Source organism: Canis lupus, chromosome 18 (genome assembly GCF_003254725.2).
Source record: "Canis lupus dingo isolate Sandy chromosome 18, ASM325472v2, whole genome shotgun sequence".
Taxonomy (NCBI): Eukaryota; Metazoa; Chordata; class Mammalia; order Carnivora; family Canidae; genus Canis; species Canis lupus.
Window position 1 is genome coordinate 45,818,738 of NC_064260.1, and position 27,181 is coordinate 45,845,918.

The window sequence follows — 27,181 nt, forward strand, 5'->3', positions numbered from 1 at the left end:
GCCTGGGAACGTGACCTTAATTGGAAAAAGTCTTTGCGGATATAATCAAATAAAGCCGACGTCACTAGGGTGGGCCCTAATCCAACAGGATGGGTGTCAGAATAGGAAGAGCAGAGACAGACACACAGGAGGCCACATGAGCACGGAGCAGAGACAGGACGATGTGGCCACCGGCACAGGGCCGCCCGGAACCCCAGGAGTGGAAGAGGCAGGAAGTGTCCTCCCCCAGAGCCTCTGGAGCTCGGCCCTGCCCACACCTTGATGTTGGATTTGGCCTCTAGTCATGGGTTGGTGGGGGGGGAGATCACATGGTTGTCCTAAGCCAGCAGCGACAGCAGCCCCAGGAAGGGACAGCTGTCTCACCGAATGCGTGCCTGTCCTCCAAGCTGTGGCTGTGAGTGGCCCAGTAATGTGTAGTGATGGATTGAATAAGCACCAAGGAAGATGCCCAAGCTTTGGACCGTCGCTGCACCACTTGGTGTCTCTCTACGTCGTGATGGAGGATGGAAGACACAAGTCAATACGGAGTCAGGAAGAAAACCATGTCCAAGGGCCTGGGTGGGGCCTGCATGGAGAGGGAGGTGACAGGTGCGGTGCCTTCAGAGGGAGGTAAGGAGGAGGGTGGAGAGGATTCAGCGAGGGGCCGGGGGAGGGGTGGGGGGGCTTTGTCCGGGGGAGCGTGTGAGTGGGGACACCTGGTGGGAACCGGGGCCTCTGCCCAGCATGTGGCCCTCTGCTCTCCCTGCCGAGGCCCCTTTGGGACCTGGGTTTGGGTGCATGCAACCCACAGCACTTGTCACCCCTAACTCCATAGCTACCTGCCCCTCTTCATGGATGTGGCACCCTCTAAAATATGTCAGGGATGTTATTTTAAACCTCCCTCTAGCCAATAGGTTATAACCAGCTTACAGTGTAGTTTTGTTCGCTCAGACAGTCACGGTGCTGCTTTTCCTGGTTATTCTGTGATTCGAAGTGAGTGGACTGGTCATGGCTTTGGGGTCTCAGTCAGCTTCTCCTTGACCCAATAACCCTAGTAGTGGGAGGCCATGATGCCATTCCCCAAGGTCACACACTGTCCAGGTGGTGGGCCTGATGCTCGACTCCAGGCCTCTGACTCCAGAATCCACTATCCTCACCACTGTCCTGGTGTTTCTCAAACTGGGGTCTCCAGCACCCCACCAGGGTGTCCAGAAAGCCAACACTATCTTCACAATTACAACAAGACACTGGTTTCCCTTTCTCTGTGTCCTTCATGAGTGAATGGTGGAACTTTCTGGAAGCTACATGATGGGTGGTATTGGCACATAGTGACGATGACAGAAGCTGATGAGAAACCAGCTGTCCCCTATTACGCCCTTTTTACCAGGGTTTGGGTGGAGAGGAGGAGGAGGCAGTGACTTAAAAAAAAAAAAAAAAAGCATCATGTGTAAGCCCATGACACGTATGTTATTTTATTTATTTTATTTTATCATTTACATTTTATTTTTTCAGTGTTAAGCTTTTATTATCCCTGCTTGTAAAATTTAGTTTTATTTCTGCCACCTTACATTGAGCTATAACTGACTTATAACATTTATAAGTTTCAAAGTGTGGCAGGGTGATCTGATATGTGGATACCTTGTGAAATAATCACCACAGTGAATTTACTTCTTGCACATTTTCTTCATTGCGATGAGAACTGAGAACGGTTCAGATCTACTCTCTGCAACTTTCCAACACACAGCACGGCATCGTGAGTGATTGCCACCGTGCTGTGGGTCACATCCCCAGGACTTGTGGGTCTTGTAAATGGAAACCTGCGCTTTTGACCACCTTATTGATGTTTTCTTAAACGAACTTGTAAACAAATATTCTAAAACTTGGCCAGCGCCCATTTCCGCTATCCTATTACACGTGGACCCACATACACAAAAGGGTTCGGGACCCTTGATAGTGGTCAGGGGGTGATGCTATGGGCACCATGTGATTAGGGACCAGTCTTCACTTTTTTTTAAAGATTTATTTATTTATTCATGAGACACACACACAAACACACACAGAGAGAGAGAGAGAGAGAGAGAGGCAGAGACACAGGCAGAGGAGAAGCAGGCTCCCTGTGGGGAGCCCGATGTGGGACTCGATCCCGGATCCCAGGATCATGCCCTAAGCCGAAGGCAGATGCTCAATTGCTGAGCCACCCAGGCATCCCCCAGTCTTCACTTCTTGGGGTCACAGTGCTCAGGTCCCTTGGTAGAAATGATGTCCCAATAATAGTGAAACACAAGTTTTCTGCCTTGAAACCTTCCTTTATTCAAAATAAACTCCAGACCAATACAGCAGTGCCCCCTCCACGACTATTTCTGGAGGGTCGTGAAGGGTCTCAGATGTGGTCAGGAATCCTTTGGGTCTTGGCCAGCTTCCAGGTTCCAGCTTCCAGCTTCACCAACCCCTGCTGTGCTGTGGTGCGCCACCATCGCCTATAATCCAGGAGAGACCAGCAAGGCCACTGCCCACCTCTGCCCAGAGGGCTCCACCTGTACCCCGAGAAACACAACTGATCAGATGAGTGTGTGTAAAGAGGTTTGTGTGAAGGACTTAACTCACATGCTTGTGGGCCCTGGTAAGTCCAGAATGTATAGGGCCGGCAAGGCAAGATCTCCAAGTTACTGTCTTAAGGGGATTCCTTCCTTCTCAGGAAACCTCAGTCCTTATACTCTTAGAGCCTTCGCCTGATTGGATGAGGCCCACCCACATTATGAAGGTGATCAGTTTTACTTGAAGTCAAGTGATTTAAATGTTGATCACATTTACAAAATACCTTCACAGCAATGTCTAGACCAAGGTTTGACCAAACAGATGCTGGGTGCTATGGCCCACTCCCCTTCCAGGTCACTCTGACATGGGTCTGGTATCCCTCAGCAGGGTGGTCTGGACCATAAGATGATACAGGGTTTACTGGGATGGAGCTTTTTGCCCATATATTCCATCTGCCCCCCTTTCTCTCGGGTGGTTGGGTCAGGAGGATAGGGTGGGTGGACCCTGACCTTGGCCGTGCAGAGCAGACCCTGTCCCGCCAGGATGGCTGCTTCTCAGGGCCCCCAAGCCTCCTTGAAGACCGGGAGAAACACCGACACGGGTCCAGATCCATTTTGCAAGAGGTCCCTGAACATCATGCCTATTGGGAATAAGCAGATGCCCGGAGAAGGGGTTGGGCACACGGAAGAGGCAGTTCTCTGGAAGCTGCTCTGTGTCCACCAGAAAGAGGAGAATGAGAAGAACCATACAGAGCAGAAGGACTGGGGGACACAGAGTCCAGATGGACGGCAGCAGATCACAAATAGCAAGGGGACCGTGAAGGAGAGATGCCCGCGGGGCAGACACCCTGAGGGCTGGGGAAAGTCGGGTCAGATGGTGGGCACATGGTCACTTCTGCTTCCTGTTTGTGCCACTCCCCCGGGGAAATTTTGTTTGTTTTCTTAAAATTTAAAAACATCCATTGTTTTTCTGGGTGCTTTTGCACTTTGACTTCGGAGCACTGCGTCTTGCCCTGACTGGCTGGTGCCTGGTCCACACCTCACGGGGGAGACGGGCCAGGGGTGTTGAGACTCAGCTGGAGGCCTGCATGGTTCCTGCCAGGTCCTCTCCCATGGTTGCCCTGACCCCCTGACCAGACCCCAGGCCATCAGGGAACATCTCGGGGGAAGGAGAGTGAGACAGAGCCTGGGGGGCAGGAGTGCTTGATTGCTGCAGAGAGTGGGACCCTCTTTCCATAACTCAGCTGTGCTCAGCTGAGCTGGGTGTGTGCCAGGCCCGGACCTGGTCCCCATCTTGGCTTCTGGGGGACGGGCTCCAGGCAGACATGCTTCTAAAGGGTTTGTAGCTCGAGCTGCAAGGGCAGGAGGGGTCTGGCTGGGAAGCCTGAGCATTCCCTCCTCTGCTGCTCTGTCCTGCTCCCGCTCCAACGCCCCCCGGCCCCCCCTCAGGTCGTGGAGTTTGCAGAGACATGAATTTGCACTTAATTGCTCCGAAGCATCAATCAGTGCGCTGGCAGGATCCCTTCATTCAGGGGCATAGCGCAGTCCCTCAACCTCCACCCCACCTGCCTGCCGCCCCCACCCCCTCGGGAGGCACCGGCTCTGGGCCTGGGAAGAGCCTGTTTTGCTTCCTCCCCAGGAGACTGTTTGGAGGACGGGCTCCCACACCAATGGGCTAGTTCGGAAGTGCTGCTACAGCTCTGCTTTGCCTGGAGGTGGCGTTCTAGCACCGTCCATGAGGCCACAGGCTACCTTTAAGGAGGTTTAGGGAGATTTGCAGCACTTTGTTGAGATCTCATGCTCAGCCGCCTTCCTGAGACCACCTGCAATGCCACAGGTGGTCACTGCAGGCTCATCCCCACAGCCGTCATGCACCCCACTTTACAGATGAGGCACAGAGCTGGGGATACATAGCTGGCAAGTGGGGGGCGGGGTTGGGGGGCTGCCCCTGTGTCTGTGCATCCTCAGGGGAAGGCTGGCCCCCGGGCCAGTGATGTCGTGAGGACCCTTGTGAAACCCACCCCACTGATTGTCCCGGGACTGTGACGATTTTCTTGCCATCAGCCGCTGGGCTGGGCTGGTCTCCCTCGGACGCTGTCAACGGTGTGGAGCCAGAGCGTTTCCCTCTTTGCCCAGAGCTGGGAGCTCAAGATGTTGTTGTGGGAAAAACAGTTGAGTGTCAAACCATTCAGCTTTGGTTTTCGAGCTGGCCTGCCCTCGGAGAAGCTTGCAGATGCATCCCAGCCAGCGCAGGGCTGGATGAGGTCCGGCCGGATGAAGTGACGTGAGGTTAGGGTCGTGGGGACCACAGGGCGGTGGGCTGGGCAGGGGTGTGGGAAGGTGGCAACCAGGATGAACGTGAATTGCACCCACGTGTGAAAGCATCAGGGGCCTGGGGCCTATGGTGTTGCTGGGTCTGCACAGGGCAGGTTTTGGGGCGAGCTTTTGGTCCGAGAGGGGCCGCAGGGCCGGAGCCGCCGTGAAGACAAGCCTCGGTGGGGAGCCCCTTGCAGAGGGTGGTCTCGGGCTGGGCAGGTACGTGGTGGTCAGTGTGCTCCTCATCCCAACAGGCCGCCCCGTGGCAGCAGCTGGCTGGGACCAGGGGGTTGACTCACTCTGGGGGACAGGAGGCTCGGCTGTGCCCTGAGGGGGACAGAGGCTGCTGCCTGGCGGCGGGGTGCCCCGTGTGACTGGCCAGAGCGCAGGACAACAGTGAGGGCGGCTGACAGTTACAGAAGAAGCTGTTTGGGGCCAGGATTGTAGTTGGGCTTCCTGGACATCTTGCTGGTGTGGTGGACCTGCCTTCCTGCACCCCTGATGCCTGGGGCAGCGGGCGGCTGCCTTGGTGACTGTGGACGGCGACAGAGAGGGGCTGACAGTCCCCGTGTCGCCCGTGGCCTACATGTCTGTTTGGATGTTTGTCTCCAGCGTTTTATCACATTCAATGTAATTGAAATCTTGCCACTTGCAGCAACGTGGACGGTCCTTGAGGGCATGAGGCTGAGCGGAACAGGCCAGATGGAGACGAACCCGCATGACCACCTTCCACGGGGCTGGGAAGTAAACCCGCCGACACCGAGAGAAGCTGCTGCTCGCCAGGGCTGGGGGCTGCGGTGAAGGTGCTCGGAAGGTCCCAACTCCCAGTTATGAGGTAAATAAAGGGGAAAAATCTTGCGAGTTTGTATTTGAAAGGTCAAATAATGTGGGGGGTTTAGAGGGAAAGCAAGACTTGGCCTCCCTCTCCCTCAGCCCTGGGCCCCATGCAGAGGATCTCTCTCTGTCTCTGTCTCTCTGCCTCTGTCTCTTTGTCTCTGTCTGTCTCTCTGACTCTGGCTCTGTCTGTCCTCTATCTGGATCTCCCTCCCCCCACCCCTGAGGTCCAGGCTCAGGCAGGACGGGTCCTCCTGAGGCCAATCTGTGTGTGTGTGGACGGCTATGCTCTCCCTGGGTCCTCACTGGGTCATCCCTCAGTGAGTGTCTGTGTCCTGATCCCCTCTTGTTGTGAGGACCCTGGTCACACTGGATCAGGGTCACCTTGGTGACCCCATGTCACCTCTAGCACCTCTGTAAAGGCCTGATCTCCAGCCGTGGTCCCATTCTGAGGTCCAGGGTGTAGGACTCTGACTTATGAATTTGGGAGACACTGTACTTTGAACATCCCTCCTCTTGGGGTAAATTTCCTTCCTGGCTAATTCCCAGAAAGCCACACCAGCACCAGCTCTGAGGGTCTCTAGATCCTGCATTGGTATAGAACCTGACTTTCCGGGTACCTCTCCAGGGAGGTCTCACCAGAGTCCCAGGGGTGGGTGGATCGGCTAATCTGGCCCGAGTTATTCGCCCACTGTTTCTGGGGCTGGGGCCCTCCCTATCACAGGGGGAGCAGGCTGGCACACCCACGCAGGTTCCCAGGTGCCAAGCAGCAGCATCCGGACGCAGGCAGTTGGCCCAGGAGAAGCAGGGCCGGGGCCAGCGGCCAGAACCACGGGAGCAGGAACCCCACCTCTCTGCAGCTACAGAGTGAAGACGGGGATGTGGGTGGATGGTATACTCATCTCTGGAGCCCTGGCACCCAGTTGGGACCCTCAGAGAATCAGGCCAGTGCCATGGGCACGGTCGGCTATAGGAGAGGCCGGGTCAGCTGCTCCGTGGGTGTCCCGGAGCCTGGCGACCTCCCGGGCCTCTGAGCTGGCCTCTGCATGCGGCCTTCCTGTGACGAAGGGTGGGTGGCTGGGGAGGGGGCACAGGGGTCAGGTGGGACGTCGGCTGGGGTGGGGGTGACGGCAGGGTCTCGGCGGGGCCAGGAGGGGACGCTTGTTCCCACCGCTGCTTTCCGGGTGACCTCCTCTTGCACTTTCTACATCCTGTGAGAAGGCCCCTTGCCTGGGTTCTCATGTAAACATGTACGGCTATAAATTCTCTTCAAGTCTCTGCTACTTTGGGGCCTGTCTCCCTGGTTTTGATACAGAATCTTTTCTAAATGTTGTCTAATTGCTGGAATTACTTCTTTAATCTATGCATTATGGGGAGATATGCCTTTAAATTTCCAGAAACGTGGGGCTTTTCCAGCTATCTTTTTGATGTTGGTCTTCAAAAGTCCTGCAGGGGATGGAGAACATTCCCTGCGGCTGTGCTGAGATTAGGCTCATCGTGAGTAAGTGGACAGCTGTCCGGGCTTACGGATGCCCGTTCTTCAACCACGGGGTGCAGAGTCTGTCCACACCCAGAGTCTTTAACCTTTTAGTTGTGTGCTTCAAACTTGCCGGCCTTCCTGGCCATTTTGAATCCGACCAGACTGAGAGAGATGTGCTGACCGTTCCCCCCTTAGGCATGCACTCACTGAATCCCCCCGACACTCTCGGCAGCCTCCTGCCTCAGGGCCTTTGCACTGGCTGGGCGAGAAAGCACTGCCCGGGGGACAGGACGGCTCACTGCTTTGCTGCGTCCTGGTTGACAGATGGACACCTTCCCCAGGAGGTCCACCCTTTAACACAGGCCACCTTCCCTCTGGGAAGTCCTTTCCACTTCCCTGTTTTATTCTCCTCCTTGGAACACTCTCTGTCACTCAGTGGTCCCACTTGCTTTTGTCTGTCCCTCCCCATAGAGGGTCACTCAGTGGTCCCACTTGCTTTTGTCTGTCCCTCCCCATAGAGGGTCACTCAGTGGTCCCACTTACTTTTGTCTGTCCCTCCCCATAGAGGGTCACTCAGTGGTCCCGCTTGGTTTTGACTGCCCCTCCCCATAAAGGGTCACTCAGTGGTCCCACTTGCTTTTATCCATCCCTCCCCATAGAGGGTCACTCAGTGGTCCCACTTGCTTTTGTCTGTCCCTCCCCATAGAGGGTCCCTCAGTGGTCCTGCTTGGTTTTGACTGTCCCTCCTCATAAAGGGTCACTCAGTGGTCCCACTTGGTTTCGACTGTCCCTCCCCATAGAGGGTCACTCAGTGGTCCCGCTTGCTTTCATCCATCCCTCCCCATAGAGGGTCAGCTGCCCAGACTGAGATTGTTGTGTGTTTTCCTCCCATCTGCGTCACTGCTCCCAGCCGGTGCCAGGACAAAGCAGATGCCGCGTCGGGGCTGCTCAGAAGGACGGATTCTCCTCGGCTTTACTGTGCCGTGTGTGTGTGTTTCTACAGATCCTGTTTTCAACCCAGAAATCTCACTGTTAGCATTTCTCATAAACACTCAAAAATTCCCCCACATTATCTCTTCGAACGTTGACCCCCACCCCCGCCCCTCGCTCCCTCTGCCCCCTCCGGCAGCCCGGCGGCCTGCGGGTCCCTATGTGTCTGTGTTCCCGTGTGGAAGGAGAGATAACCTATCGGTGTTTACACACCCCGGCACCCACTCTCTTTTCATCTGGCCGAGCCAGACCCGGCAAGTTGTGAAATTCAGTTAGTGTAGTTCTTGTTTGTAGAATTTCCGCGTTCGCTGTCCCGGGTGCGTGGCCGTGTTTGTGGGCTCTCCTCTGCTCCCCTTCCAGAGGCTCTGGTATTTCTTTAGAGATTTCCGCAGCACCTCTTCTGTGCCATGTGTGCTGGTTGCAGAGACCGGAGCCTTTGCTGGGTGGGCTCTCCCGCCGGTGGCTGCTGCCTCTCCCACCAGGCCTGTGTGTGCAGTTTGTGATTTGTGATTTGGGCTCCCGGGAACTTCATCTGTGGGGTCCGTTGACATCTGCTTGCAGGTGACTTTCCTTCTGGGTTGTTTGCTCGCATCCTTGCTCACCTGGCGCGTCCCAGCCTGGGCTGCCTTGACAAGACGTCCCATGTGCCTCCAGTTTTCAGGAGACGCTTGGCAGGGCCAGCCTCGAGGCTGCTCTCCCGCCACACCCCTGGCCAGCACTGGTCCCCGCGGCTTCCCTTGGCCAGGCCTATGGGGGGCCAGCGGCACTCGTTCACCTTCCCCTGTGGATCCGAAAGTCCCTCAGGCCTGGGCACTGAGGAGCCGCCCGGTGACCTTCCAAAAATCATTCTGTGATCTAGCAGGTGTTTCTTGGAGGACTGTGGTTGGCGTCTGGTCGGCCTGTCTTACCCAGCAGGCTGCGTACAAGTGGAACTCAGAAGAACATTTGGAAATGTGCATGTCGTGGAGTTGACGGCTCCGGCCATGGTGCTGTTGGGTCTGCTGCCCTCAGAGCAGGCCCGGGGCCGGGCCCGGGGGCTCCAATTGTGCAGCCTGCGCCCCAGCATTGGCCTGCCTTGCCCGATGAGCCCCCAACGCCTGAGCTCCTGGGAGGACTGTTCTTGCACATCAAAGTCCAGAGCCTGGGGCCTCAGACGGGGGCCTTTTGTGGAAATAAGGCTGTGGCAGCCGCGGCTCTGGGTCAGGGAGCCCCTGACCCAACAGGACTGGTGTCCTTATAGCGAGTGGACATCAGGACACAGAGAGACGACACTGTGAGGACCCAGGGAGAGCATGGCTGTCCACACACAAGCTGAGAAGCTTCAGGGAGACCCTGCCTCCCCACACCTGGACCTCGGGCTTCGGCCTCCAGGACCAGGGGACAGTGAGCATCTGTGGTTCAAGCCAGGGTTTGTGGTGCTTTGTTAAGGCCACCTGAGCAAACTCATACAGTAGGGAACACGGTGGAGCTAGGGATGTTGGTCCCAAAAGTACGGGAGTGGAATTATGTAAAAGTTGTACATGTTTTTAATCATGTAGAAGCTGAAACAAAGACTCACAGAGTAAACTTCTGGGAGGTACAGATTGTATTTATTTAGAGATCCAGATTGAACACTTGTCAAAGAGGGAATCCCAGCAACTGAGCAAAGAACCTGAACCATTGACAGAGAAGGAAGGGAAGGGCTTGGAGACCCCGTTCCCTCAGGGAGGACCCCAGGGCACTGATGCCTCAGTGTCCTCCAGCTAGAGATTAGTGGCCATCCCAGTTCAGACAGCCTGGGTGGGTTGGGGAAGGAGGGACGTGGTGAAGCTAGGAGTGGGCAGGGGTGAGGAGAGGGTCGGCAAGGGTCCAGGTCAGAGGGCATCCAGCTCAGGATCCTCCCTGTGAGCTCTCTGGGGGCACCAAGTGGCTTGGTGAGCTCAGGAATGGTGGCGGAGGGGACAGGGCCCTGGGGTTGTTCATGAGTTGAGTCCTGAGGTCTGGCCACGAGGCTGCAGCTGTCCAGAGGACAATAGACCCAGGGTTGTACACCAGGAGCTCAGGACACACTGGCCATTCCAGGAGAGCTCAGATCTGCAGGAGCCAGAGCTCTGCTTTCTGGGTCTAGGATGCAGCACTTGTCACTGCCTAGGGGAGAGACAGGGGTACAAGGGCCACCTGAGGTCTGTGGCCAGCATCTCACACCTTGCACTGGCAGCAAACGGGGACACAGCAGCAGGACTGGGAGCAGCAGGGTTTGCAGCAGCTGGACTGGCAGCAGCAGGGTTTGCAGCAGCTGGACTGGGAGCAGCAGGGTTTGCAGCAACAGGACTGGGAGCAGCAGGGTTTGCAGCAGCTGGACTCACAGCAGCAGGGTTTGCAGCAGCAGGACTGGGAGCAACAGGGTTTGCAGCAGCAAGGCTCACAGCAGCAGGGTTTGCAGCAGCAGGACTGGGAGCAGCAGGGTTTGCAGCAGCTGGACTGGGAGCAGCCACAGGACCCACAGCCCCCCTTGGAGCCCCCGCAGGAGCCACAGCCCCCCTTGGAGCCCCCACAGGACCCACAGCCTCCCTTAGAGCCCCCACAGGACCCACAGCCCCCTTTGGAGCCCCCGCAGGACCCACAGCCCCCCTTGGAGCCCCCGCAGGACCCACAGCTGGAGCACACAGCAGCACACGGGCTTGCAGCAGCAGACAGGCACACAGCAGCTGGAGCCACAGCCCCCAGAGCAGCCACAGCAGGTCATGGTTCTGGTGGGTGGAGGGTGGAGCAGGTCAGAGGAGCAGGTGCAAGGGGAGGGGTTCAGGTGTGGAGCCTCCTGGGCTGGGGCCCCCCTCTATATACCTGCCCAAGGTGTTTATACTCAAGACATGATTACTTCCTTTTATGTGTTTACACTATTTCTTTTTTTTTTAATATTTTTATTTATTTATTTATGATAGTCACACAGAGAGAGAGAGAGAGAGAGAGAGAAGCAGAGACACAGGCAGAGGGAGAAGCAGGCTCCATGTACCGGGAGCCGGACGTGGGATTCGATCCCGGGCCTCCAGGATCGCGCCCTGGGCCAAAGGCAGGCACCAAACCGCTGCACCACCCAGGGATCCCTGTTTACACTATTTCTTATGGACAAGTGTTATTTTTAAACTCTGCAATCCCATGAACTCCTAAGAGCTCAAGCCAGGTCAACTTTCTTTGGTTCCCAAATCTGGCTCTTTCCTCATGAGTATTTTTCTTTGTAAACAGAGACCGAGCTCCTTCCTCAGGAGAGGAGGTCAGTGGTGGGTGGGCTGGGGGGCTGCCATCCGTGGCTTTTCCACTTCTGCTCATTGATAAGGATCCTCTGTCCCCCTGACCCTGGGCGCTGGTGTTTATACTCCTGCTTAAAAATCAGTTGCTGCTCATTTTTGTAAACATAAGTGTCAAGTTGAAGGACAAGACTCTTTGCAGCCACATATCCCCAAATGGTCAGCACAGATATTTTGTTAAATTGGTAAAACAAAATCTTGAAGTGCTTAGTTTTCATGCACCACCCATAATTCCTCTCTCTTACTCAATCAGCTCCCCGGGCCCCATCTGGCCAGTCCCCAGCACCAGCCACACCCAGAGTTCTCTTCAGGAGACCCAGTTCACAAATTCCTGCTAGGGCACCCACGCTTTGTAAAAACCCCACACATCCGCTAACATAATTCAAATTCATTGTCTTTGAAGTCTATGCCAGTTTACCAAGTGGGTGGGCCACCATTTGATTAGCCATCCTCTCTGGCAGACTTCCATTGTCTAGAAAATTAATTTTTTTTAATCAAGTTAACATTCACATCCAGTGAAATGCACATATTCCAAGTCCACAGCATTGAGTTTTGCTCAGCGTGTGGTGGTGCCACCACCGCGCACCTGGACAGACGTCTCTGGCCTTCCAGAAGGTTCCCTCTTCTCTGCCCACTCCTGGTGTTCAGTGTCGGGTGCTGTCCCCTCTCTGCGCATGTGTCCTCGTGCAGAGAACCGGCCCTCGTCCTGACCTTGATTTGCATTGCTCTGGTGACTAACGTTGTCTACCCTCTTTTCAGGTGCTTGTTGGTGACACACACATCCTTCTTGGGAAAATGTTCAAATTTTTTGTCCCTTTTTATTGTGGTTTTCTCTTGTCTCTTAGTGATTGATTTGTTGGAGCTCTTCATAGATGGTGGCTACATGAAGGGCTAGGGATGTATGTGTTATGTACAACTATATATAATTATATGTATTATCTTAACAGCGTCCTTGGAGAGGGAGATGTTTAACATCTGGCTTGAAGTGAGCCTGTTGCTCTGACCTCTCTGAAAACTCGGATTTTCTTCTTGGAGCGACGGAGGTATTTTTATGCGTATTTCTATGGTGGGCTTTGGACTGATTTTTGTGCACCATGAGAGGCCAGAGTTCATCTTCAAAGCGATTGTGCAGGTATAGACCAGACTGCAAGAGGAGGGGCCGCACGAGGACGGGATGTGCCAGGTTGGGATGTGCCAGGTTGGGGGAAAGTGCACCATCAGGCAGGTGAGCTGCTCTACTGGGAAGAGATGTTAGATGTGTCAGCTCCTCTGTGACTATTTTTTCTTTTCTTTTCTTTTCTTTTTCTTTCTTCTTTTCTTTTCTTTTCTTTTCTTTTCTTTCTTTTCTTTTTCTTTTCTTTTCTTTCCTTTTCTTTTCTCCTTTCCTTTCCTTTCATTTCCTTTCCTTCGATTTTATTTATTTGAGAAAGAGGGAGAGCCAGAGAGAGAGCAGGAGTGGAGGGGAGAGGCAGAGGGAGAAGCAGACTCCCCAGTGAGCAGGGAGCCTGATGTGGGACTTGATCCTAGGACCTAGGATCATGACCTGAGCTGAAGGCAGATGCTTCACTGACTGAGCCACCAGGGGTCCCTCATCTGTGACTGTTTTCAGGACATGATGGCCCTTCCTGGTTCCTGGGGATGCAGGGTCTGGGGTGCTGGGGTAATGAGGACCAGCCTCGACTGGACCTGGGGTCTGGGCTAGGAAGTGGGCTGGATGCTGAACAAGGGTCTTGGTTGTTGAGGAAATTTCCGAGTGGTGGAGGAGCCACTCCTGAAAGCAGGGGGTGATGCAGGGATGGAGCCAGGGCAGCTGCCACCAACTGCCATTGGTTCTGCTTTGGAGGCCCATGTGGGCTCTGATGGGTACCACCTTCACCACCACCACTGACCATGTAGGGCGCTTTCTGTGCACCAGTCACTCAGTTCTGCTCTTTGGAAATGGCGCCTTTGGGAGTCAGAGGATCCCCATTGTAGCTTCCTATTTGGGGGAAACTGTAGGTTCCCAGCCTGTGGACTCACCAAGGGACACCATCAAGGCCAGATATGTTTTAATCTGAATTTTAACCATTCGTGGCTGCTCAGGACCTTCTAAGGATTATCAGTGAGCAGTTGGGGTCGAGAATTCTGTAGTTCCTCACATTTCTGGGCTGATCCCACCCCTGTCCTTCTGGCCTGCACAGAGGCCTGTTGTTTGAGTTCACCTCTTTCTCATAATGCTCTGCAAAATGTGGCCACAGTGCACTACGTAGAGGCAGCCCTGAGTTTCCTGAGTTTCCCCCCCAGAGATACATGATCTGGGACTGTGATACCAAACCCATAATAGCCATCTTTCCAGCCTCTGAAAACAATTTCCTTTCCACTCCCGCCCTGGCCACTGAACCAAGGCCACCACTCTCTGCTTTCGTTATATTACCTTTCTGGGTCAAGCAGGATGGGTCAACCAATTATGCTGCTGAGCTAGCTGCCCCCACGGTTCAGTGCTTATTTCGGGCTCGTGCTACACGCCACCGCAGGCCAGCTCCCGGCTCACTGCACTTCCTCCCTTGGGACTCAGGCTGGAGCAGCCGCTGCGCTGGGAATGCTAGTGGTCTGGAGGAAGGAAAAGCGTACGTGGGAAACTGCACTGAGGTCTCTGCTCACGGGCTCATGCAAATCACATGGTCACGTCCAGCTGCCTGGGGGACCTCGGGGGCCACTTGCCACCTGCCATCTGACCCTGTCCCCAGGAAAGGAGGAACAAGGGGGCCTGTAAATAGCCTGGATTCAGTGTTCCGTGTGGCAGCCCTGTCAGCACTTTAGATGGTTTTAGCTAATGATCTTAAGCCTGTCTTCTCAACTCACTTATGCATTTGAAGCTAGAAGTTTCCACTACGCCCGACTGGGTTGTGTTCAGTAAATTTAATAGGTAATGATTCACCATCATCACCTACACCCGTCCTTTTGCTGGGGTTGCAAAGCGGTGGGTTTCTAATCCTGCGGTTCCTCACTGATGGGCTGGGGTACGTACGTCCTCTCGCCATCTGCTTGCCATACGGTGGAGTTTGTGTATTGAAAACAGGAAAAAGCACGATTCTTTTCCTTATCTCCTCTTGTTCAGAATAACGAATTGATTCCCAACATCCTCCAAGGGCAACTGAAGGCCTTGCATATTTTTCCCAGCTTCACTGAGGGGTGGTTGATAAATGAGGAATGCATAAACTTAGTCTGCACCATGTGATGTTTTGATGCCTGTACACACTGTGATTACCACCATCTAGGTAACAATCCAGCACCTCGCACACTGACCCGTCCCCCCACTTTTCTGTAGTGAGAACATTTAAGATCTGCTCCTTTTGTCACTTTCAAGCGTACACCACACTATCGTCAACTATAGTCCCCGTGGTGTGCCTTACATCCTGGGAACAGTTCGCCCTACAATGGGAAGTTGGTACCCCTTGACCGACGTCTCCTCCCCTTCCCCCAGCCCACCCCATGGCCGCCACCATTCTGTAATTTATTACTGTGAGTTCCATGCTGTTAGATCCCATCTATAAGTGAGATTATGCAGTATTTGTCCTTCTGGGTCTGGCTCATTTCACTGAGCATAATGTCCTCCAGCTTCATCCATGTTGTCACAAATGGCAGGATTTCCTTCTTTTTAAATATTGTGTAATGGTTCATTGTATATGTAAACTATACCTTCTTTATCCATTCATCTGTTGACAGACACTGAGGTTGCTTCCATATCTCGACCATTGTGAAGAACGCTGTAGTCACCATGGGGGTGCACGCATCCCTTCAAGCTAGTGACTTCATTTCCTTTGGGTAAATACCCAGAAGTGCAATTACTAGATCATAGGGTAGCTCTATTTTTAACTTTTTGAGGACCCTCCATACTGTTTTCCAGAGTGGCTGCACCAGCTTGCATTCCCACTAACCGTGCACAAGGTTCCCCTTTCTCCGCATCCTCACCAGTGCCTGTTGTTTCTTGCCTTTTTGGTACCAGCCATTCTGACAGGTGTGAGGCGGTATCTCATTGTGGTTTTGGTTTGCAGTTCCCTGATGAGTGAGGTTGAGCACTTTTTCATGTACTCATTGGCCATTTGTATGTTTTCTTTGGAAAAATGTCTATCTATTTGGGCCCTTTGCCTATTTTTTAATAGAGTTATTTGTTTTTTGGCAATTGAGTTATATGAGTTCCTTATATGTTTTGGATATTAACCCCTTATCAGATAATATGGTTTACAAATATTCTCTCCCATCCTGTAGGTTGCGTGTTCACTCTGTTGATTGTTTTTTGTTTTGGTTTTCGTTTTTTTTTTTTTTCCCCTGTGCAGAAACTATTTAGTTTGATGTGGCCCCACTGTTTATTTTGCTTTTGTTTTCTGTGAAAGCTATCTGTCTTGGATTTTCCTTTGCTGGGAGATTTTAATTCAGTCTCCTGACTGGTTATTGGTCTGTTCATATTCATTCTTTCTTTCTTTCTTTCTTTCTTTCTTTCTTTCTTTCTTTCTTTCTTTCTTTCTTTCTTTCTTTCTTTCTTTCTTCTTTCCTTTCCTTCCTTCCTTCCTTCCTTCCTCCCTCCCTCCCTCCCTCCCTTCCTTCCTTCCTTCCTTCCTTCCTTCCTTCCTTCGTTCGAAGGAGAGTACACATGAGCAGGGATGGTGGGAAGGGCAGAGAGAGAGAGAATCTCAAGCTGACTCCCCACCTACTGCAGAGCCTGACATGGGGGCTTGATCTCACAACCTTGCGACCATGACCTGAGCCAAAATCAAGAGTCAGATGCTTAAAACCGACTGGGCCACCCAGGCTCCCCCAGATTTTCTATTTCTTAATGATTCAGTCTTGGTCGGTTGTATGTTTCTAGGAATTCATTCCTTTCTTCTAGGTTGTTGTGGTATGATAAAAAAATATATATATGGTCTTTGTCTCCGGTTTCTGGTAAGAAGCTCCTAAAAACCTTAGGACTTCCTGAGAGGTAAGAATGTCTTTTGTCACTTATTAGGAGTCTCTTTTGAGCACACCTGAGTGAATGCTGATGAGGTGACTCAGGGTGGGCCCCTAGATAGCCCCAGGGTGGGGCTAGTCTCCAGAAAGACCTTGGAACTTTCAGCCCCACCCACCTGCCTCTGGAAAGGGGAGAGGGTGCCCTACAGATTAGGTTCTATAAAAACTCTTAAACATCAAGACTTGAGGAGATTCCAGGTTAGTGAACATGGGGAGGTTTGGGAGAGGGTGGTATGCTCGGCAGCATGGAAACTCTGCGCCCTTTCCCCGAACCTTGCTTCCTACATCTCTTCCATCTGCCTGTACCTGAGTTTATCCTCTTATAATCCACCCTTAATCTAGTATACGTGACATGTTTCTTTGAGTTCTGTGAGCAACTCCAGCAAATCAGTCATACCCAAGGAAGGTTGTTGGAACCTTAGGTCTCTCACTGGTCGGTTAGAAGCACAGGTGACTCTGGGCTTGCAATTGGCATCAGAAGTTGTTGGGGGGGGGCGTTCCCATGGGACTGTGCCCTTCACCTGTGAGAGCTGATGCTAGCGCCAGGTGGATCATGTCAGAACAGGTTTAAGTGAACTTTGTGGGACACTCAGTCTGTGACTGCAGAGAACTGGAGGGTTTTTGGTGGTGTTGAAAAAACACACGCTGGAGGGCTCTGATCTGTTGGTGTGTAATTGCTCACGGTAATCTCTTAGGATAAGTTGTGTTTTTGTGGGATCTGATATAATGTCCCCTCTTTCATTTCGGGTTTTATTTGAGTCTAAATTAATCTAGTTAAAGTTTTGTCAACTTTTTTTTTTTTATCTTTTCCAAAGCCTAACTCAGTTTCACAGATCTTTTTAGTTGTTTTTCTATAGTCTCTTTCATTTATTTCCACCCTGAACTTTATTATTTCCTTCATTCTACTAACCTTGGGCTTGGTTTGCTCTTTTGTTCCCTAGTTCCTTGAGATGTAACATTAGTTGTTTATTTGACATCTTTCTTTTTTCTTAATCTAGGTATTTGTCATGTAAACTTCTGCCTTAGTCTGTTGGGCTGCTGTCGCAAAATATCACAGCCTGGGTGGCTCTTAAACAACAGAGCTTATTTGTTATAGTGGTGGGACAGAGTCCAAGATCATGGTGCTAGCAGATTGGGTGTGGTGGATGGTGAGGGCGCCTCTCCTGGCTCATAGATGATGCTTCCACCTGTGTTCTCCCTGTGGGAGAAGGCGCTGGGGAGCTCGGTGATGTCTCTTGGAAGAACACCAATCCCATTCAGGAGGGCTCCACTCTGATGACCTGGGCCCCTCCCAGAGGTCCGACCTATTAAAACCATCATCTTTGGGAATTAAGATTTTAATATGAATTTTGAGAGGATGGAAACATTCAAGCCATGGCAAGTAACCTCTTATGCTGCATCCCATATATTTTGGTATGATGTGCTTCCATTTTCTTTTGTCTCGAGATATATTTTTTAAAGATTCTATTTATTTATTCATGAGAGACACAGAGAGAGAGAGGCAGAGACACAGGCAGAGAGAGAAGCAGGCTCCCTGCAGGGAGCCCGATGCAGGACTTGATCCCAGGACCCCAGGATCACTCTCTGAGCTGAAGGCAGATGCTCAACGACCCAGGTGCCCCTCAAGATATTTTTTGGTGCTTCTTTTGATTTCCTTTTTGACTCAGTGGTTGTTCAGGAGTGTGTTGCTCACTTTCCATGTACATGTGAATGTTTCCATTTTCTTCCCATGACTGTTCTCTACTTTCCTGCCTTTGGCTGTCAGAGAAAATGCTCCATACAATTTCAATCCTCCTGTGTTCAAGATCTGTTTTGTAACCTAACATGTGATCTATCCTGAAGAATGTCCCATGTCACTTGAGAAGCATGTGTTTGCTGTTCTGTAGGTGTCTGTTAGGTCCATTTGCTGTAAAACAGTTCAAGCTCAGTGATGTTCTGTGCGAGTGATCTGTCCATTGATGAAAGGGGGCACTGAGGTTCCCTGCTACTCTTGTGTCTGTCACTACTTTCTGATCTGTTACTATTTGCTCCATACATTTAGGTGCTGTGATGCTGGGTGGGTTATAGCTTCCTTGTCATCCTCTTTGTCATTTATTATTATTATTATTATTATTATTATTATTATAATTAATTTATTTATTCATGAGAGATACCGAGAGAGAAAGAGAGAGAGAGAGAGAGTCCCCTGATGTGGGACTCAATCCCGGGACTCCAAGATCATGCCCTGAGCCAAAGGCAGATGCTCAACCGCTGAGCCACCCAGGCATCCCTCCTCTTTGTCATTAATAATGACCTTCCTTGTGTCTTGTTACCATTTTGACTTGAGTCTCTTTTCTCCGATGGGAGTACAGCTTCCCCGACTCTCTTGCTTTCCATTTGCTGGAAATATCTTTTTCCATCCATTTACTTTCAGCCTATGTGTGATCTGGAAGCTGAAGTGAATCCCTTGTAGGCAGCATAGAGTTGGGTCTTTTATGTTTTTTCTTTAAATCTAGTAAGTCAAAAAAAAAAAAAAAACAAAAAAAAAATAAATCTAGTAAGTCTGTGTCTTTTGAAGAATTTAATCCATTTATGTTTAAAGTAATTAACCTGTCTCTTTATTTTGTGTATATCTACTGTAAGGTTTTTCTTGTGTGGTTACCTCATGGTACCATGTACCCTGGTTACATGAAACACCTTATAGTTATGACACTATGCATTTTGCATATTATTTGTATTATTATTTGTGCATTATTATGTGCTCATAGATTTAAGCATACTTTTTAAAAAATATTTTATTTATTTATTAATGAGAGACATGGAGAGAGGAGAGGCAGAGACACAGGCAGAGGGAGAAGCAGGCTCCATGTAGGGGAGCCCATTGTGAGACTCGATCCCGGGACTCCAGGATCACGCCCTGAGCCAAAGGCAGAGGCTCAAGCTCAACCGCTGAGCCACCCAGGCATCCCATTGATTTAAGGATACTTGACGCGTATCAGTCCTTTTGTTTTTTTGTTTTTTGTTTTTAAATGTTCATTTATTTATTTGAGAGAGAGAAAGAGAGAGAGAGAGAGAGAAGGAGAGAGAGAGAGAGGAAGAGAGCAGGAGGAGGAGGAGGAGGGAGAGGGAGAATCTGAAGTAGACTCCTTGCCCAGTACAAAGCCCAATGCAGGGCTCCATCTCATGACCCTGAGATCATGACCTGAGCTGAAACCAAGAATTGTATGCTTGAGCCACCCACGTGCCTCTGTATCAGTCCATTTAAACATTTGGTGTTCACATTACCCAAATTTATCTACTGGAGATCTCTTTGAATTTGACACCCTGCTTCTTTTCATGACCTGAGGAGTCTTTGTCATCTCCTTGCTTTCTGGGATAATGAGATGTCCAGATTCATCTCGGTTCATTTCCAATCCCATTTCTGCAGAGAACTGAGGTTCCACTTATGTACAAGAGATGATATTTAACAACAATAGGCTTGGCACAAGGAGTGCTCACAGCTACCAGGTTGGCCATTTTTCTAGGTCTTTCAGTGAAATAGGAAACTAATTTTTTTCAAAAGATAGCTTACATTGTAATTTCATAGTGACATCTTTAATTCAAATTCAGCACTGTAGAGTTTTTAGTCAGTTTCATCAACCCCATACCCACAACCACATTTCTGGTACCAACCTAATTTGCTCTCCCCTGGGACACTCAAACTGTCTGAGTGATAATACCAAGCTGCCACCAATAAAACGATTACTGAAAACAGCTTAAGATTTCTGTTTTTGTGTTTTTGTACGCTGAGAGCGTATCACACCAGGAGATTACTGTGTTTTCAAATGACTTGAAATAACTCATCTCTATTAATACTGCCTTTTAAGAATTTTGAAAGAATGTGGTTGGAGGTCTCAAAATAACAAGGGAGGCCTCAGAGTATGATTTCCCAAGGCCCTCAGTCTGGGAAACAGCCACTGTTTTTCTTTTTCTTGACAATCCCTTATGTATTATGCAGATTGGAACAGATAGGTTAAGGGCTGGGACGCGGATACAGAAGGTGAACTCCCTTCCTTAGGCCAGTGTGTGAGTTTCCTGTGGCAAGAGGCTGGTTGTACCACGGTCCTCAAATGTGGATGATGAGTGGCAATGTCTGGTTCCCAGGCCCCAGCCACTTGACTAAGACAGGGATTCAGCTCTGCCTGTGGTCGGAGAAGGAGGGAGGTGGCACAGGCCTGGGACAAGAGAAGGGACAGTCTAGAGCCCCAGACTGTCCCACACTGTGAGGCCTCTGTTGGCCTGGCCTTGGGGACTGTCCTGTCTCCATCACATCAATGGCTGGTAAGATGTGAGGAAGAGAGTGTCCTGAGGATAGAAAAGACAGGCCACAGAGGAGATGTGAGGCCAGGCTGACTGCCAGCCTATCCTGGGGGTGGGGTGTTAGCACCCCCCAAAAACAGATCCATCAACCTCCTCAAGTGTGGAATAGGATGAGAATGAGAACAGCAGTGACCATAGTGGAAGTAATGACCAATGATAGAAACACACAAGCCATGGGTTTCAATTTGTCAACATGATGTTTTTATTCATTTGTAACATAGGATTGAAGATAAATCAGAGTGTTTGACATGCAAAGCAGCTCCAAGGAAGTCTCTTTAACCACAACTTTGTTCCCAGTGGAACACCAACACTTACATCCTCTTGGAGTGAAAACAGGACTTCAGCTGGAGCCCATGCCTGTCAGTGGACCAATCAGGGTGAGGTCAGGGGAGAGGAGGGACATGCAGGCAGAAGGTGACTTGGGAATGGATTTGTCAGGAGACAGTGAACATTAGAATGGCTTTTCCTCAGGAACTAGAAACCAAATCTGGCTTCTTTCTACAAGGGTGATGGATCCCAAGATGTGATTTGGAACTTAACAATGAAGCACAGGACATAGCTGGGGAAACCTGGATCAGCTGGAGTCACAGCCTCAGACCTTGCACTGGCAGCAGATGGGGGCACAACAGCTGGACTGGGAGCAGCAGGGTTTGCAGCAGCTGGACTGGGAGCAGCAAGGCTTACAGCAGCTCGACTCACAGCAGCAGCAGGGTTTGCAGCAGCAGGACTGGGAGCAGCAGGGTTTGCAGCAGCAGGACTCACAGCAGCAGCAGGGTTTGCAGCAGCAGGACTGGGAGCAGCAGGGTTTGCAGCAGCTGGACTCACAGCAGCAGGGTTTGCAGCAGCAGGACTGGGAGCAGCAGGGTTTGCAGCAGCAGGACTGGGAGCAGCAGGGTTTGCAGCAGCTGGACTGGCAGCAGGATGACCCACAGCCTCCCTTGGAGCCCCCACAGGACCCACAGCCCCCCTTGGAGCTCCCACAGGACCCACAGCCCCCCTTGGAGCCCCCACAGGACCCACAGCCCCCCTTGGAGCCCCCGCAGGACCCACAGCTAGAGCAGGGACAGGCCGGCACACAGCAGCACACGGGCTTGCAGCAGCAGACAGGCACACAGCAGCTGGAGCCACAGCCCCCAGAGCAGCCACAGCAGGTCATGGTTCTGGTGAGTGGAGGGTGGAGCAGGTCAGAGGAGCAGGTGCAGAGGGGAGGTGTTCAGGTGTGGAGCCTCCTGGGCCGGGGGCCCTTATATACCTGCCTGGTGTCAGGTGAGATGCTGGGCGCACGGTCATTTCCTGGTTCCTGTTTGTGCCACTTCCCCAGGGAAATCACATCTGCTTGTTTGTCTTCAATCTTACAATAACCTCAGTGCTCTCACAGTTCTGCTCTTCTATAGCCCATGATTTCCTCTCACGTGTTCCCTGAAAAACAAGAAAGCTTCTGTGTCCGTTGAAGGCGATGGGAGCAGGGTCCTTGGCTTTGAGGCCGTGTTCATCTTTGCTACCTGTGTTACTTTTCTGTGGCTCCCAGAACAGATGACCACAAAGGCAGTAGACGTTGATTGTCCCCCCGTTCTGCTGGAAGTCCACGGTGGAGTCAGCAGGGCCGTGCCCTCCCTGACAGCTCTGGGGGAGGATCCCTCTTGCCTCCTCCAGCTCCTGGGACCGCCAGCATTCTTGATGCTCCTGGCCTCCAGCTGGTGCCTAACTCTGATTTCATGTGGCCTTTCTCCCTGTGTGTCTGCACCTCACCTCTCCTCCTCTTTTCTCTTACAAGGACACCAGCCATTGAATTGGGGCCTCACCTCAACTTGACTCCACCTGCAAAGACCTGATTTCCAAATAAGGTCGTATTCTGCAGTTCCAGGAAGACACTGTTCAACCCACTGCACTGCCTCATCACGTTCCTGATGTGATTCCTGATGCTGCCCTGGCTGTGAAAGCCCAGGAAGTGTCCTAGAAGGCAAGGGGGGATGGAGTCCAGGGAAATACTCTGGACCAGTCAGTCCCATCGTGCCTGTCACCTCTGGGAAGAACAGGACTCAAGGTCAGGACAGGATTCAGGATCAGGATAGGACTCAGGATTAGAATAGGACTTAGGATCAGGATAGGACTCAGAGTCAGGACAGTCCAGGATTAGAATAGGGTTCCCGATCAGGACAGGACTCAGGTAATGAGCTGGGATTCCCCTTCTAGGCTTCTAGGATTCTGGGGTATCTTCACTCAGTTGGGCAAATTTTTTAGGGGAGGCTCCTAAAATGTTCCAGCTGAACCATAAACACAGCAGCAGACTCTGCCCTTTGTGATGAGAAACTTCTCAATAAACAGCTTTATTAAATAGCATGCATCCCTGAAATAGGTATATTTCTGTAATATGCATAATATCTATCTGGTCACATATTGCATATTTGCTAATTTTTTCACATTTTTGAGGCTGAAACACAAATATGTTTTAATATGCTTTTCTGTGATCCATGTTGGAGACCATACTTGTAGGCCCATGCTTATGATTCATATACCCCTCTTTGAAATTCAAGTGAGAAACTCCTTAGACATGTCTATATATATGTGCATTTATAAACATAGAATTTTGCATAAAATTTGCAAGAATTCATAAGGTCCTGATGCCCATCCGTGGTCTGTAGCTCCAGATTATTAGACACCCATTGATTTGTAACATAGGATTTAAGATAAATAAATAAAAAAAAAGGATTTAAGATAAATCAGAGTGTTTGACATGCAAAGCAGAGGAGAAGGAGGAGAGGCTCCAAGGGAGAGGAGGCTCCATTAGGAGAGGAGGCTCCAAGGGAGAGGAGGCATTTCTCCCAGATAATTACTGTGGGCTTCCCATGAAGCTTACAGGATTGATCACATGAGTTTTTGTGCCTCTCTCACAATAAGAGGAAAACAAAGGTGCTGGGGCAATATTGTGTCAGTTGGTGAAGTGCTAAGTGACTTAGCAGAACAAGGAAAGGTAGTCTGAAGCCCTAGGGCAGGGCTGCAGATGAAAATACCAACAACATAATGATTCATTTGGAATGAACTGATGGTGTGTGATTTGGAGGAGAGGTCATAAAAGGCATGTAGACTCTCTCTCGTCACTACCCTTGCTGGTGGGGGGAATCAGATGCCATGTCACAGCCTACAGAGAGTCCCATATGGTGAAGAACTGAGGCCAACTGCAGTGGTTTTTTGTTTGTTTGTTTGTTTGTTTGTTTGTTTGTTTGCCATCTTGGAAATGGCTCCTTCAACCCCACTCAAGCCTTCAGATGATGCAGCCCCAGCCAATGCCTTGCTGAGAAGGTCAGAGGAGATCCAGAGCCAGGGCCACCCAGGAAAATGTAGAGCTTGACAGAAAAGAATGAAAACAGGGCAAGCATTCAAATAGAGGTGCTAGAAAAAGCACAGAATGAAACCAAAATAAGAAAAAAGCAGAACAGGGATCCCTGGGTGGCGCAGTGGTTTGGCGCCTGCCTTTGGCCCAGGGCGTGATCCTGGGGACCCGGGATCGAATCCCACATCGGGCTCCCGGTGCATGGAGCCTGCTTCTCCCTCTGCCTGTGTCTCTGTCTCTCTCTCTCTCTCTGTGACTATCATAAATAAATAAAAATTAAAAAAAAAAAAAAAAAAAAAAGAAAAAAGCAGAACAAATATGACAGATAAGTAACAGTCAACTCTGCATCTCTGAAAAAAGTAATAAGACAAATATCCATAAAACTGAGCCGCAGAAGAGGAAGTAAAATGCAGATGAAATATAACTGGGCAAGATTAAATAATCCACAAGTAACAGATTTTACATAAAGGAATTTGGGGAGCAAATTTGCTGGTAAGTTGAAATCTAAAAGAAATGGGTACATTTCTGAAAAAAAAAAAGAAAGAAAACCCATCACATGGCAAACTTCACATGAAAAGATATTGAAAACTTAAATAGATCGATAACCATCAAAGACAGTGAAATTATTACCAGAAATGTAAGCCCCATAGACCCCAGACCCAGACAGCTTTATGGACGAGTTCTAACAGACCTTCCACCCCTCTTTGAATGTTGGGAATAAAATGGAAGGGAAGGGCAGCCTGGGTGGCTCAGCGGTTTGGCGCCACCTTCGGCCCAGGGCGTGATCCTCGAGACCCAGGATCGAGCCCCACGTTGGGCTCCCAGCATGGAGCCTGCTTCTCCCTCTGTCTGTGCCTGTCTGTCTCTCTCTCATGAACAAATAAATAAAATTTTTTAAAAAAGGGAAGGGAAGCTGAGCAGGTTCTCTCATGAAGCTATTATAACTTTCATTTCAAAAATCAGGCAAGCACTGTAAAACAATAAAAAAATTGTAGATCCACACAATTTCTAAATCCAATATTAGAACAATCAGGTAGATTATTGAAAATAGCCAGTCATAGTCAAGGAGGGTTTATTCTAAGAAGACTAGGGCGGCTCACCATCAGAAAATATATCCTCATAACTCATTGCTACGGGGCTCAGAGGAGAAAAGAATTTACGCGATCATCTCAGCAGGTGTAACAAAAGGGCCAATGAACAACTTATGACTTTTCTGCCGAAAGTGGAGAGACAGAAGGATCTTCTTTAACAATTTGATAAAACCTGCCTGTCCAAACCCCACACCAAATGCGACACTTAGTGAAGGAAGTTCAGATACGTTCCTTCTAAATTTATATGTAAGATGAAGATATGAAAAAAAAAAAAAAGATGAAGATATGGCCCATCAAAACTGTGGGAAAAAGACAAACCGGTGATTGGCAGATGATGTGGCCGTCTCTAACAGCAACCAGAATGGACAGAGAGGAAATTAGAATAAGAGGGCTGAGCTAGGCTGCAGAACTCCTGCCCAGCGCTCACAGGGCAAGAGTATTCTTCCTCAGGAGGTAGGAAGTGAGGGGACGGGCACAGGAATGACAAAAGTGCCAGCCACCCGGGAGTGCTCCCGATCCAGACCTGCCCTTCCCCGTGTAAACCCTTCTGTGACAAAGACATAGCAATGGAAAGGAGAGTCTCGTTCTCTCCAAAGTGATCTGGGAAGCCTCTACAATTCCAACAATCTCAGGATGTTACAGGAAAATCATTGCTATTTCTTGAATTATGTGGAAGAAGCAGGTCTCACGGATCGCGAGGAAGGGAGAGTCCACTCACTGCCTCCGCGAAATGGCAAGGCAGGGCAGAGGTGGGCAGGCCAAGGGACAGGGCATGGCCGGCACCTGGCCCCCCATAGAGAGCATCCCGACTGGGTGATGACAGTTGTAGGTCACACACGTGACCTCTCCTGTGTGTCAGGAGATGCTCTCAGGGCTTGCTATATGGTGCCGCCGTTAACCCCGCCAGCAGACCTCTGACATGGGGCCTGGCACTGATTTCCTTTCCAGGGGGCTAGACCCAGGTGCCCCCTCAGCCCGCACACTTAGGACATGGCCAGGTCGCCACGTAGGACGACGCTTACAGTGGCCATGTCGTGGGCAGGCCAGTTGGGAGCCCTGATGGTGTCCAAAACGGAGAGAATAAGCAGAATGAGGCATGTGCTGATGCTGGCAAACCGCATATCAGAGAAAACACGTGTTGGATTTATGGTAAAGAAATGTGGCTTAATTTAAAAAATGCAATACTCAGCAAGAGAAGGCACTGACGTAGATCTGTCGCCGGCATCCACGTCAGTTGAAAAATAAGAATGTAAAAACTACAGCATATATTTTTTTCAGGATGTGCCCACATGCATCGATATATTTGAGGTGCATGAGAGGGGTCTTTTTTTTAGGGGATGGAGGGGATGTGGGAAAACCAAGAGGGGCTTTAGCCCCACCTCGTCAGAGGGGCAGGATGGTAGCAAACAACCGGAAAGTTAAACGAGAAACAGTTTTCAAAGGAACTTGTGATCCCAGTTGACTCTAATCCCCTTGCTCACTCGGAAGATAGAAGAAGAATCAGAGCAGGGGAGGAAGATCCTGTAGTTCATAATTCTACACTCGAGGATTACAGTTAAGTTCTCTGTGGCGGCTGTGACTTGTATAATTGCTCCACGTTAATCCTCATCTTGTGGGACTCGGCGCTCACCCCCAGTGCTTATCCGTGCCGCCCTTCATTCCCTGGAGCCGATCCCAGGGGGATGGTTTCCAGTACCGTTTGATCAAGGCGCCCGGGGGTGCCATGGGCTCAGACATGTTTGGGACTGCCTGCCTGTTCTCTTTTGCTTACATGATGTTTTGTAGAGATACACACACCATCCTAGGGTCATGCTTCCTTTTTATCAGGCGTTTGGAGATATTGCTCCAATATGTTTGGGCTTGGGATGTTATGGCAGGACATCTGGAAGCAGCCAGACGTCGGCACCCGCCCCACCACATGCCACAGAGGGCTGGGAATTCGCTGTTGGGGCAACATTTTGGGTGGGGGGTTAATCTTTGGAATTCTGTAACTTAATAATCATATGTCTTACTCTGGA

The 27,181-nt window shown here is 50.6% G+C and overlaps 2 long non-coding RNA genes across 4 annotated transcripts; one reads left to right on the forward strand and one right to left on the reverse strand.

Annotated features, from left to right (window-relative positions):
• Positions 1–118: 118 nt before the first annotated feature.
• On the forward strand, positions 119–27,181 carry LOC118351398 (uncharacterized). Of its 3 annotated transcripts, XR_004806832.2 has the most exons (5): positions 126–609; positions 5,485–5,664; positions 12,365–12,460; positions 20,963–21,118; positions 22,516–27,181. It is a non-coding gene; the product is annotated as an uncharacterized LOC118351398 (long non-coding RNA). The 3 variants fall into 3 exon arrangements; XR_004806830.2 differs by lacking the exon at positions 20,963–21,118 and having other exon boundaries at positions 119–609; XR_004806831.2 differs by having other exon boundaries at positions 20,963–27,181.
• Positions 9,711–22,647, reverse strand: LOC125752882 (uncharacterized). The gene is made up of 3 exons (XR_007403449.1): positions 22,244–22,647; positions 21,792–22,160; positions 9,711–10,260 (listed from the first exon to the last, which is right to left on the reverse strand). It is a non-coding gene; the product is annotated as an uncharacterized LOC125752882 (long non-coding RNA).